Here is a 12,455-nt window from a genome sequence, read left to right as displayed (position 1 = left end):
AACCCATATAAAAAAACCTTATTGTTAATCTTTCAACAGGACATGCTGCATTTAATATCTATCACTATTTTAAGTAATATTTTTATATATTTTACTACACAGCTTCAAAGAGAGGACCCCACATTCTGCTCTGTACAATCTGGATACAATTAATTTCAGAAATATTTCAAATTAGATTTTTTTTTCCCTTGAAGAAATTTCCTGGATCAGTCTTAAAAAAAAAAAATCAGACTAGTCCTAAGATTAAAGTAAAAATAATGTTCCTCATAAGCATATAACAATTTAAATCAGTCATGGGTAATTTCTTTGTTTTCGGACTACATATAAAACAGCCAGTGTGAATCTCTTTGTAGTAAGTAATGTATTCGGAATAACATCTGAAATTACAAAACATTTCCAACTATGTAACCATGAAATATCATTCTGAAATTAGCACCTTTTTTAATTTGCTACTTTCTACAAGAACTAGCATTATGATTGGGAACTATGTTTGTAACTGCTCAAAACTAACAAGTGACTCACCTGGATCATCACGTTAGTTACAGAGTGATGTGCACTGTAAATATGTGTTTTCACATCAAGGCAAGAGCCATGTGATAGTTTATAAGGCCCTGATCCTTCAATCAGATCTGCACAGTATCAGAATTCTGTGACCATGCAGACTGCCAACTGATTTCAAAAGTGCTCTATGTGGGTGCACGAGTCACCTATACAGATCTGATTGCAGAATCAGCACCTACATTCCTAAAAATGTAACAATTACTTGGTTCAACATTTATTATATGTCATTCAAAATGGATTTATTTAAAAACCAAAACATTTTTATAACTGCTTTTCACATACGGCAAATCTAATCCACAGGGGGAGTCACGAACAGGTTTCAGGCTGTGACTATCCTTCCTTTCTTTATAGTAAGATGGGTAAAGTTTTGCATCATGGGGTCACGGTCTAGAAAAGGTTTAGAACCACTGATCTCATCTAATGATTGATATACTGAAATATCTTCCACCCTTCAAATTTAAGCAAAAACAAACAAATACACAAAAAACAAACAGCTGCTCTCCGGAATTCCATGTAACCTCCTCACACCAATTTAGTATTTCATTCATCCTCTGTAGTCATCAATCTTCCTTCTAGAATCCTGCATCCACCCTCCACATCTATCCCCTCTTCTTATAACCCCTTCTGACTCCACATTCCATGAGCTATCCATCTCCAATATTGTGGTCTTTACAAACCCTCTGTGTTCCTACTCCCCTTCCATGCCCCCTTTCAATGTTTCCCTTTTTTTTACTATCCCTATCGACATCTATAAACTGAATGAGGCAGGGACTGCAAGGGGGATGGAGAATAATTGACTTATTTATATATAATTAACACAAACAGGACAAAGAGGAAAAAAGAGCCTCAGAAGGCTTAGTCAATATAGACGAGACAAAGCATGGGAGGGAAACAGAAGCAGAGAGGTAAAGTGGCCAAGCTGGGAATATAAACCAGGTCTCTTGACCGTCAGTTCAGTGTTCTAGTCACTAGACTACACTGTCTTAAGAGTGTTGTGAGCATGGGTCTGGGCAGGCAGCCCTTTCCAGCCCTCACTCTAGCCCTGTTAGCAAGACCTGTTCTCTGATCCTAATGCCCAGCCTGGTTCCCAAGTTCTATAGTCTCCTGCAGCCCACGCCATTCTCTTCACTCATTACATAATGAAACTGTTTTGACACTTAGTTTAAAAAAAAAAGATTTTATTTTGAATTTTCTTATTTAATTAAGGAATTTCCACCCATTAGTAGAAAACAAATGACATGTAATCTTAAATATGGAGCTGCTAATGGATTAGAATCCCAGTTTCAAATAGCAAAAATCATTAGTCTCTGGCTACAGTGCCACATGAAATATTTGCTACTAAAATCATGCAAGCATTAAAGTGGGAGAAGAAAGACAAGATGGTAATCATAATTAAGTGATTTGAGTCAGAAATTTCATGATTCCCCAAAGCTATGGAATTGCTTTGGCAAAACTAGTAACCTCAGTATAGGTTCACCCAGGTGTGAAAATGCAATCCCCTCACCTGTGGTTGCACCTATGAGGAAATTTCTGATAGCAAGCCAATGATAACAGGGGGAAAAAAAAGTGTTGAGGCTTGCATCAAGGCATAGCATTTAATCAAAAAGTTTATTTCCCTTATCGCTCCAAAAACTACTCCAAATTTAAACTTAGATTGGAACAGTAGCCATTTTATTGTTCCTCTTATTATAAAAAAAGCTACAGTACTTGGTCTGGTTATCAGAACACTAAATTCCAAAATCTACGGGGTATCCTGCAGAATACAAAGTTAAGGACTAGATATCTTAGAATCTTCTTGGGTAGTATCAGCCTAAAACGATACAGAGATCTCCTAGTGCCCCCAGAGTAAAAAAAATTCAATACACATTGCTTCAAAGGCAAAGACATCAAAACTCAATTCACAAGAGTCAGGTGGCAGGAAATAGTAAGAAAGTGCACCAATTCAGTAAGTGTTTATGCAAAGAGCAAGCTGCCTTTCAAATACCCAAACAATGAAAACCATACTGCAGAATGTACCTACAAAATGTATAGCATACGGGTAGAAATTCATAATATTTTTAGAATACATAGCAATTTTGCTCGCTCATAACCCAAATTGAAAAATGTGTTTCATATTTATTGGGCGCCATCCAAAGGCTTTTGGCATTTTATTGCTATTGCACTTCAAACTCCATTATCCTATAGAGGTGTGCAGGCAAGTTGATACATGGGCATTATATTGTATAGCTACAGCAACATGATGAAGAAGCTTGATGCATCACACTACACATTTGCTGAGGTGCCTAAGACATGCTCCTGAAACACAGGCATGTTTTGTCACCTCAGGAATTTATATATAGAAATCTGTTTTGTTAATTATTCTAAAACTACTCAGGTGTAGAGTTTGTATATTGAAGTTACCTATTTTGCTGGCTTACACAATAAATTATAAAAACTACATTTCTCATATTTTCACCATTGTCTTTTTCAATTATTGAAAAACAATCTTTTGAAATTAAAGTCCTTTAGTCACAGAACACATTCATAAGAGGCAATGGCAATATAAGCTTCCCCAAGCCAGTTTCTCTCAACATCTTAGAGATCCTTTCAGTGGAAAAAGACACCTATGAAATGGAGGGTACGTACCTACATTACCCCTCTTTGTGTATTCCTCTCCAATCTCTTTTGTAGGACTTGGGCAATTAAGATTCGTTTTAATTTACATTAAGAGAGGGCAGCACTGGCCATTGGTACATATCACAAAGCCAACACTTTCACAGGTGATGCTAACTGGCTTTCTCAGTAGTAGACAAGAACTGAATGGATAAGGAGATTGAACTCCAGGCTTCTGTCCAACTTTGACACTATATACTGTAACCAATACTATAACAACCCCTCATTAGATGTGGTCCATAGAGGGCTTCATTCTCAAGTCTGACAATCTTTCACTTTATTAAACAGCATTATATTTCAAAGCTTTTGTTTGTTTTTAAAAGTATGTGTCTAAGGCTGAAGGAATCAGAATATAGTATGCATCTTAAATATTGATCTTTATTGATGACCATGGTGCCATTATATATAGAAGATACTTAAAGGACTTCAGAACTTTAGGAGCTATCACATGGATGATTCTGCACATAAGCTTAATTTAGGAAACTATTAATTTCCTCAAGATGCACTTTCAGAAAAGTTTAAATATTTTCCATAACTGATTACAAGAGTACACAACAAATCATTTAAATCTTTTTCTATCTTGTGTCATACCAAGAAGTGATTGTTTCTATGTTCAGTGTGACTTTGCTTGTAATAGAACACTTGGATTCCCAATTTTGATTTTAAATGACCGACAGATGCAGTTAATGACTGTTTGTTAAACTATTTTATGAAAAATATTAATACATTTCCAGCTGTGTTTAAAAAAGAACTAAGAAGGATCCTACAGCTCTCCCCTAAGCAAGCTCCCAGTGAAGTCAATGTAAGTTTTTGTCCATGCAAAGACTGCAGGATCCAGACTTAGAGTTATCATAGAACATATCACTTACTGTTATCATATTAGATACAAATGGTCATTTAATAAATGCTGACTTGGTCTGGCTGGTGTCAGAATTCTGTTCAACAAACCTTCTGGCCAAGCAAGAGCACCTGATTATTTTCCTTACTGTAAATATCCTTTTCTTAAAGATGCAAGTTTAAAAAAAAATTGAATAAAATCACTTCTGATCATGTCCAAATGCATCTATTTAGGTTTTAGCAGAAATGTGATGAATAAAGCTTCTCCTTTTTATGGACATCACAAAACATTCTCCCTACTGGGCCTTAGTGAGTGCTACTGCTTGCATAACCACACAAAGGAGATTGTCTTGTAAATGTTCCAGTGAAAAACGCAGAAATAATGCTCAGAAAAACCTTTCCAATCTGAATGAATAAAATCACAAGTGAATCCACTCATCGCTGCACAGACACTATGTGCAGCAAGTAGTATGAAATGTAAAGCAATGTGGTGGAATTCATTTTAGAGCTGAATTGTCTCCGTTATTAGAATAATATTTTGCTTCACTCCCAGTAACTTGTCACTTTTTATACAGCAGTTGTCAATTTCTTTGAGGAACTAAGCAAGATGTATGTCTAACAAACTGATTAACATATATCAGCAGTTGGCTCTTTAGTGCATGTTCCATTATGTTACTATGTTCAGGGCCTACATTACTATTTATATAATACACAGAAGGATGGAGGGCTTCCAGCAGCTACTCACTGGTGGCCATAGTAGCAGTTAAAGCAGCTCCTTCATTGTGGTGGCAGTGTCCAGCTGAAGGCTTTTTATTTGCAAGCTGAACAATATCCAGTACTGAAAATTTGAGCCTCTTATTTTCTGACTGGTTAACAGATCAAATACATCAGTGAACAAGAGATAAAATAATAGCCAGCTACAAGAGGAATTTATTTTTATTGTTTAATTTTTCAAAAATTAACTAATTTTGAATTTGAGGAGGACTTGTTTTTTTTTTTTTAAACTAACAAGAGGTTTTAATCTAAATGCAGAGCCCTTGCTGAAAATAACCATAGAGAAAAGCTGTGGGTTTATTTTGTTGACACTGTCAGGAATATAAACAGAACTTTCAGAATTAATTATAATCAGTATCACTGTCTGGGTCCATATTTCCTCCACTCCCTCATAGACTCAGAGACCTTTCCCCCAGTAACATAAAGCATTTATTGATGCAGACAGCAATGGTACACTCATTGATATTCACAGTCTCATATTAGTAGGCCAATCAATTACATTACAAAAAACCCAACCAACATTATTCATTAAAATATTTTTTTAAAGTGACAGCGGAGTCTAAGAGTGATGCTGCCACTTGTTTGCATCAGAAGCTATGACCTAGTCTATTTATGTTTTTTGTGGAGGTTGTATTTCTAAGACAACCAAGTCAGACTCACTCCACATGGTTCCGGTGCAACTTACTGTCAAATATAATTAAACAAGAGTGTGAATTATTTCAGACCATAGTACTCTTCAAGGTTTCAAAATGCTTTTCTATCTGGATACAACAATACTGCCATATGTTATTTGAGTGTCAGAAGACATATGGCTATTTAAGCAAGAATTATGATGATGGACCTTGATTTTGCACAGCTTTATGCTCTTAAACCTGAATGTTTGACTTAGTGAAAACACATGTATTTCTCTTTCATGGAGTTGTCATTGTTTCCAAACAAAGAATAGGCTAACACCATCCAAATGATGAAGGTTAGCTGGAAATAGGTAATGAAGGCATGCTTTACACTGGGGGGTGGGGGGTGTCAATGTAAGATATGCAACTTCAGTTACGGGAATAGCATAGCTGAAGTCGACATATCTTATTTCGACTTTGATCCCGTGCCATGAGGACGGGATCAACGGCCGCAGCTCCCTCGTCAACTCTGCTACCGCCGCTCGCCCTGGTGGAGTTCCGGAGTCGACGGGAGCACGTTCGGGGATCGATATATCGCGTCTAGACGAGACGCGATATATCGATCCCCGATAGATCGATCGCTACCCACCGATCCAGCAGGTAATCTGGACGTACCCTTAGGAAGCATTCCTGGCAGAGTTCCACACATGCAGACAGGGCTGTCCCTAGCCATTTTGGTGCCCTATGCAGCCCCTCTGTGGAGGGGGGCTGGCCTCAGGCCTCTGTGGGGGGCTGGAAGGCTGCCCCCAGGCCTCCACAGAGGGGCAGGAGCAGGCTTGGAGGACGGGGGGAAACTGTCCCCCAGCACTCACCAGCGAAGCGGAGCAGGCTGGGGTTGGGTTGCTCCACTTCTCAATGCCTGGTAAGTGCAAGGCGACCCCTGCTGCAGTCCTCAGTGGAGTGGGGGCGGGAAGAGGTGGGGCAGAGCAGGGGCTTTGGGGAAGGGGTGGAGTGTGGGCGGGGCTGGGGCAGAGCAGGGGTGGGAAGAGGCGGGGCTTGGGCGGAGCAGAACACAGCTGTGTAGGGCACCAGGAAATTTGGTGCCCCAAAGTTCCTGGTGCCCTACGCAGCTGCGTACTTTGCGTATGAGTAGGGACAGCCCTGCATGCAGATTTTACGGAACCTAAAATAATTTGTATTTTTTAAATTTAAAGTCTCCTCCCTCACAGAATCTGGTTTAGTTTATTTATGGAACAGAGATTGTGTGATGGCTTAAACATGCTACTATTAGAATAACCTATTTTCTCCTGTTTCTACCATGTAAAGCAGTACATTTTAAAGATCAATACAGTTATGTAAAAGTTAGTTATTCATATTTACTATCAGGCAATAGGGGCTGTTACACAGAGGAACAATATAAAGCAGGGTTCACTCCACTGTAGTCAGAAAAGTTGTTGGTAGGTATTTTGCTTTTTGGTTAGCCTAAGAATACGGTATCTGCTATATTTTTACTTTTAGAATTGATAGACATACCAGTGAAAATTATAAACAGATTCTTGCAATTTTTTTGCAGGAATTTTTACCATGAAGACATCAAGTGGACATTAACTAGCTTAAAAATACCTTTGTTTTATAAGAAGTAGGTAACTTTCATTTAGAACATTCACTTCTGAAGTAAAGTAGAATATTGAAGGTACATTCTATGTTGAGCGTCAAATTAAATAAATAAATCACATTGTATGTACTGTACCAGGAAATATTGCATTTGATATACACTCAGCATAACTGGCTTCAAATAAATTACATCATATTTTTTGGTTTTAACAATTTTACAGATGTTTTTCCAATTTCAACCCCATCTTTTCAGTTACACCTCTACCCCGATATAATGCGACCCAATATAACACGAATTCTGATATAACACGGTAAAGCAGTGCTCCAGGGGGGAGGGCTGCGCACTCCGGTGGATCAAAGCAAGTTCAATATAACGCAGTTTCACCTATAACGCGGTAATATTTTTTGGCTCCCGAGGACAGCGTTGTATCGAGGTAGAGGTGTAAATTATTAATTTAAACATTGGAGATTTCTCATTGTTTAATCTTTTACCTATACAACACACACAGGCATTCATAGCATTAACCCCAAGTTCCCAGACTCCTAGATTTTCCATTTTATATCATACTGTAAAAATGGTTAATAAGATCAGTAATTTCGGGGTTTTTTTCATTTTGATCATCTGTTCAATAGGATAAAGGCAAAGAGGGCTTATTATTAAACCACTCAGTTACTTTCAAACACACTAAAACTTATTATTTATATATCTAGATTGTTCACCTTCTAACTATTGACTTATGATGTACACAAAAGAATATTGCTCGTACTATCGTAGTGACAAGGACCCCAGTGATGGACCAGGACCCATTGTGCTAGGCGCTGTACAAACACAGAACAAAAACACAGTCTCTGCCCCAAAGAGCTTATAATCTAAACAGAAGACAAGAGACAGATAAATACAGACATCTGGGGAAGTACCACAATCAGACAGTATTGGTCAGAATTTATATAATGCTTTTCATCTGAAGATCATGTCAATGAAACCCTTTCAGAGTAAGACTTTGTCTTCACTGACACAAAGGTGGTGGGGGGATTTTTTTTTTTTTAAAACAGTGAAATAACTAATACGGGATACATAAAACCCTAAGAGGAGACAAGGCATTTGTAGTGTTTACTTCAAAATAGCTACGTGAGGTCTGCACTATACCCTGCCGCCCATGGTTGACCTCACCTAGTTTATCTCATAGTAAACACTACAAATGCCTTGTCTGCACTATGTTTTTACAGCAAGATAGCTAACATGCCTTAAGCTGAGGTAACTCAAACTGTAGTTTATATCCCTGACAGTAAACTCATCTCAAGTTAAAAGCACCACCATACTTAAGTTAATGGATGGTGTGTGTGGTTGTAGAGTTAGGAGCAACATTTTAGTTTATAATTCAAGTTAACTCTACAGTGAAGACAACCCCTAACCGTTTGATACAGTAACAATTTATCAGCAGATTTAAAAAACCATCTGCAGAGTAACTATGGGTTTTTTTTAAGTCACATTTAATGTCACTAGAGCATTTATCAAACTAAAGCCATGCTGTTTATCAGATAAAACCACACCATATATTTACATTATTATTATTCTAGGGCTGGTCAAAAATATAATTGCACACACATGTTACACCATATGAGTGGATATGCAAATAGTGAGACATTTGGCTAGTTTTAGAGAGAGAGATAAAGTCAGGACAGCTACATGGCAGAGAACAGAAAACAGAGCAGAAGCAAGTCAAGGTAGAGATAGATACGCTATGTATCCTCCACATATGGGCTGTTCTTGCAGCAGGTGTACTTTACGTGCCTCTTCACTCGATCACCAAGCCGCACATTTAACTGTTGAGCCTCTTTCATATGAATGGAAAAAAATAACTCAAAACTAGACTTTAGAGAGCAGAGTGAAGGCCCATTAGAAGTCTGTAGAGACAGAAAGAGCCAAGGAGGAATTGCTCTCACGCTGCTGGCAACAATTAGGAGTTACAAATCAGCCCAGATTTATTAACCCAAAACACTGCCTGAAGAAATTGGGGGAGGGGAGGGAGTGACATGGAGCAGCAGGAGAGGTGTCATTTTAAAATATTCCCTGCTCCTCTTCTTTCATGGTTATTCTTTTCCTCTACTGGATCAAACTTATATTGAAGATGATGGAGAAATACCTCACTGTCCATCAATCACTGAATGCCACTCTCCATCCACCCACCCAGAGCAAGCAACAGGGACTCCCAGAAAAGGAAATTACAGTCCCCAGTCAGCCTAGTCACCCCCCTCCTCAATCCTACTGGCAGAGCCTGCCACAGAGAGCTCCATACCCCTTCCTCACATTGTTTCCTAACAGACCTTGGCAGCCCGCCAGTGTAACCCTTTTCCTGTTCACCATCTCTCTACCAGACAAACCCAGCCACTCGCCCCCTTCTCTACCAGTCAAACAAATCATGACACAGCCAAACTCTTCTTATCCCCTATCTTCCAGTTAAATCCCTCTCTCACTCTTTGTCTCCTAGATACCCGTCTCCAGTCACCCTTCCTCCCCTCCAAGTCACACAGTATTCTCCCCCCAGCCAGCCCTGTGCCTCCTTCTCTCCCCCCCTAGACAGACAGACCTGGGGCAGGGACGTACGGGTGAGGAAAAGCACTCTTGAGCTACAAGCCTCTACAGTGGGAGTGGGGCTTCCTATTTTGCTCACCATCTGTGGGACGGTCACTTCAGGATTGCAACTGTCACGATAACCCCACCTAGGGTGACCAGATAATAAGTGTGAAAAATCAGGACAGGTGGTGGGGGGTAATAGGTGCCTATATAAGAAAAAGCCCCCAAAATCGGGACTGTCCCTATAAAATTGGAACATCTGGTCACCCTAACCCCACCCCAGAGCCACTCAGCCCATAACGAGGGAGTGGGGATGCTAAGGACCTTCCCCAGGTGCATTAAAAGTGCCTCAACTTCCCACACATGCAACACAAACCCACGCCCCCCCCCCACTGCAACCACCCCCCCGCCAGAGCCCAGCCCACCCTGCCCAGCCCCACTGCAACCACCGCCCCGCCCCAGCCCCACTGCGCCCAGTCCAAGCACGCCCGACACATCCTTTCTAGATAAAAAGCACCCAGGGCCCCTCTTCCTGCCCGCCGCAGGCAGCCCCCGCAGCAAACTCCTTCGCAGCTTCTCCCGTGTTTGCACCCCGCGGAGGGGCCCTACCTGCCGCGAGTTGGTTGCGCGCATCCCCCGTGCTCAGCTCCGCCGGGCACCGAGAGCCTCTGCACCCAAGCCCGGCGCCTTCGAGCGTGTCCCCTGCTGGCGGGCTCGGGTCCCCCAGGCATCAGCCCCGCTCCTGCAAAGGGGCGGGCTCCTCCCAGCCGCTCAGCTCCACCTGCCTCCCCCCCGAGCCCGGACAGCGCCCCACCTTTCTCCGCGCTCGGAAGTCGCTGCCTCAGCGGGCGGGGGAAGCCGCCTCTCCCTGCGCTCCCCACCTCCGCCCAGAGCTGCGGCCGCGCTGCAAGGTGAACCGAGGGTAGCTACCGAAACAGCGGCGCTCCACGTGCTCTGTGCCACGGACGGCTCCCCCCTGGCGAGGGGTCCTAGCAGGGCACCTCGGCACAGGGGCCCGGCCTGCCCTCATGTGGCCCCGGTCTTTACCTAGTTCCCCCTGTGCTCTGTTGCCAGGTTAAGGACAGGTGAGAAGCCCCTTACCAGCAAAGCCCCCCGCCTGCTACGGGAGCTGTCAAACACACACACACTTGCTAGAGCAAGTTTCAAATTTGAGGGCGCGGGAAATTATTTAAGACGCTTCAAACGTGGGGACGCTAAAGACGGTTAAAGGAGGCTTTGAACGCTTAATGGGGAGTTTTGTACTAGTCAGTACTTCTGATGGAATCAATGTTCACTGGGGAAAGGAGGATTAGAAGAGAACTGTATAAAATAAAAGTCAAATTTAGGGCTAAAAAGGAAGGAGAGCTGTAAGGTAGAGGAACAAATATCAACGTTTTATTCAGCCAAATAACTGTAGGAAATTGAATACAATTGACATAGCTCAATCTTTTCATTTTTGTGTTTGGCTTGCTTGCTTGCTTGTTGCTTAGTTATAAGGTTAGGATAGGACTCTGAATTTGTCTTTGCTGGCTGCTTTGTATTTTTAAGTAAGTTTTGAAACCATCTAGAGGCCAGGGGAGGCTCTTTTTCATATTTTGTGAGAATTGAAGTAAATATATCTGAAAAATAACATTACACTTATAGAGTACCTTTAATCCTAAAGCAATTCACAGGCTATGGCCCTGATCCTGAAAACTCTTATACAAATAGGCAACTTAGTGCATGCCCTTAACACACACAAGTGTTTACAGGCTCTGGGCCTATATATGTATGTCACCAATAAAATGCAGCCTTCTCTGTAATAAAAAGCACGATAAGGAACAGGAGCAGAGCACCTCGCACTATAGTATAGTAGGAGATTTGGGGTAAAATGCCAAAACCAAGCTTTACTCTTACAAAAAGTTCCATGGAACCTTTGAACAGGTTTTTGAGAGGAATCTCATTTGGAGAGGGAAGTTTTGGGTTCTCCTTGCTGTTTAATTTTTGTAATATATGTCAGGCATGCTTATAGGCTTAGATACCCCCCCCCCCTTTTTTTGTACAAGAGAAAATAAAATAAACGTTGATGAAGAATATTCAGCACTTCAATTGTGAATGCATCATCCAACAGTAATTACCAAATTACTTTATAAAAACTCAGCAAACCAATTAAAAAGTAAAATGATAGTTCCTGTCTTTCATTTATCAAACCAACAAAATGGTAAAAAAGAAAGAGGGATTTGTTTGTTTGTTTTTAAGTATATTAGGAACAGAAAGAATCCTAACAACGGTATTGGTCCATTACTAGTTGAAAATGGTAGAATTATCAACAATAATGCAAAACAGGAAATAGGATCAATAAATATTTTTGTTCTGTATTTGGGAAAAAAATCAGATGATATAGTCATATCATATGATGATCATGAAACACTTCCCATTCCCACAGTAACTCAGGAAGATGTTAAAAAGCAGCTACTTAAGTTAGACATTTTTAAATTAGGCAGTCTGAATAATTTGCATCCAAGAGTTTTTAAAGAGTTGTCCCAAGGAGCTCACTGGACAGTTTGTGTTCATTTTCAATAAATCCTGCAACACTGGGAAAGTTCCAGAAGACTACAAGAAAGCTAATGTTGTGCCAATATGTTAAAAGGGTAAACTGGATGACTTGGGTAGCTATAGGTCAGTTGGTGTGTCATTGATCCCAGGCAAAATACTGTAGTGGTTGATAGAAAACTTGATTAATATAGGTTTCAGAGTAGCAGCCGTGTTAGTCTGTATCCACAAAAAGAAGAACAGGAGTACTTGTGGCACCTTAGAGACTAACAAATTTATTAGCGCATAAGCTTTCG

The 12,455-nt window shown here is 40.7% G+C and overlaps 1 long non-coding RNA gene across 2 annotated transcripts in view; it reads right to left on the bottom strand.

Annotated features, from left to right (window-relative positions):
- The window catches only part of LOC112058808 (uncharacterized), a 98,152-nt gene extending 87,622 nt beyond the window's left edge, over nt 1–10,530 (bottom strand). The window contains exon 1 of one of the 2 annotated variants that reach the window (XR_010593247.1): nt 10,442–10,530. This is a non-coding gene — a long non-coding RNA (uncharacterized LOC112058808). Of the gene's footprint in view, nt 1–10,236; nt 10,418–10,441 lie in introns of those variants that run through there. The other variant, XR_010593246.1, reaches the window with a different exon arrangement.
- Nucleotides 10,531–12,455: the final 1,925 nt, after the last annotated feature.

The sequence above is a fragment of the Chrysemys picta genome, chromosome 1, assembly GCF_011386835.1.
Source record: "Chrysemys picta bellii isolate R12L10 chromosome 1, ASM1138683v2, whole genome shotgun sequence".
Classification (NCBI taxonomy): domain Eukaryota; kingdom Metazoa; phylum Chordata; order Testudines; family Emydidae; genus Chrysemys; species Chrysemys picta.
Note: the sequence above shows the minus strand (reverse complement) of the source record. Positions and strands in the feature narration are given on the sequence as shown.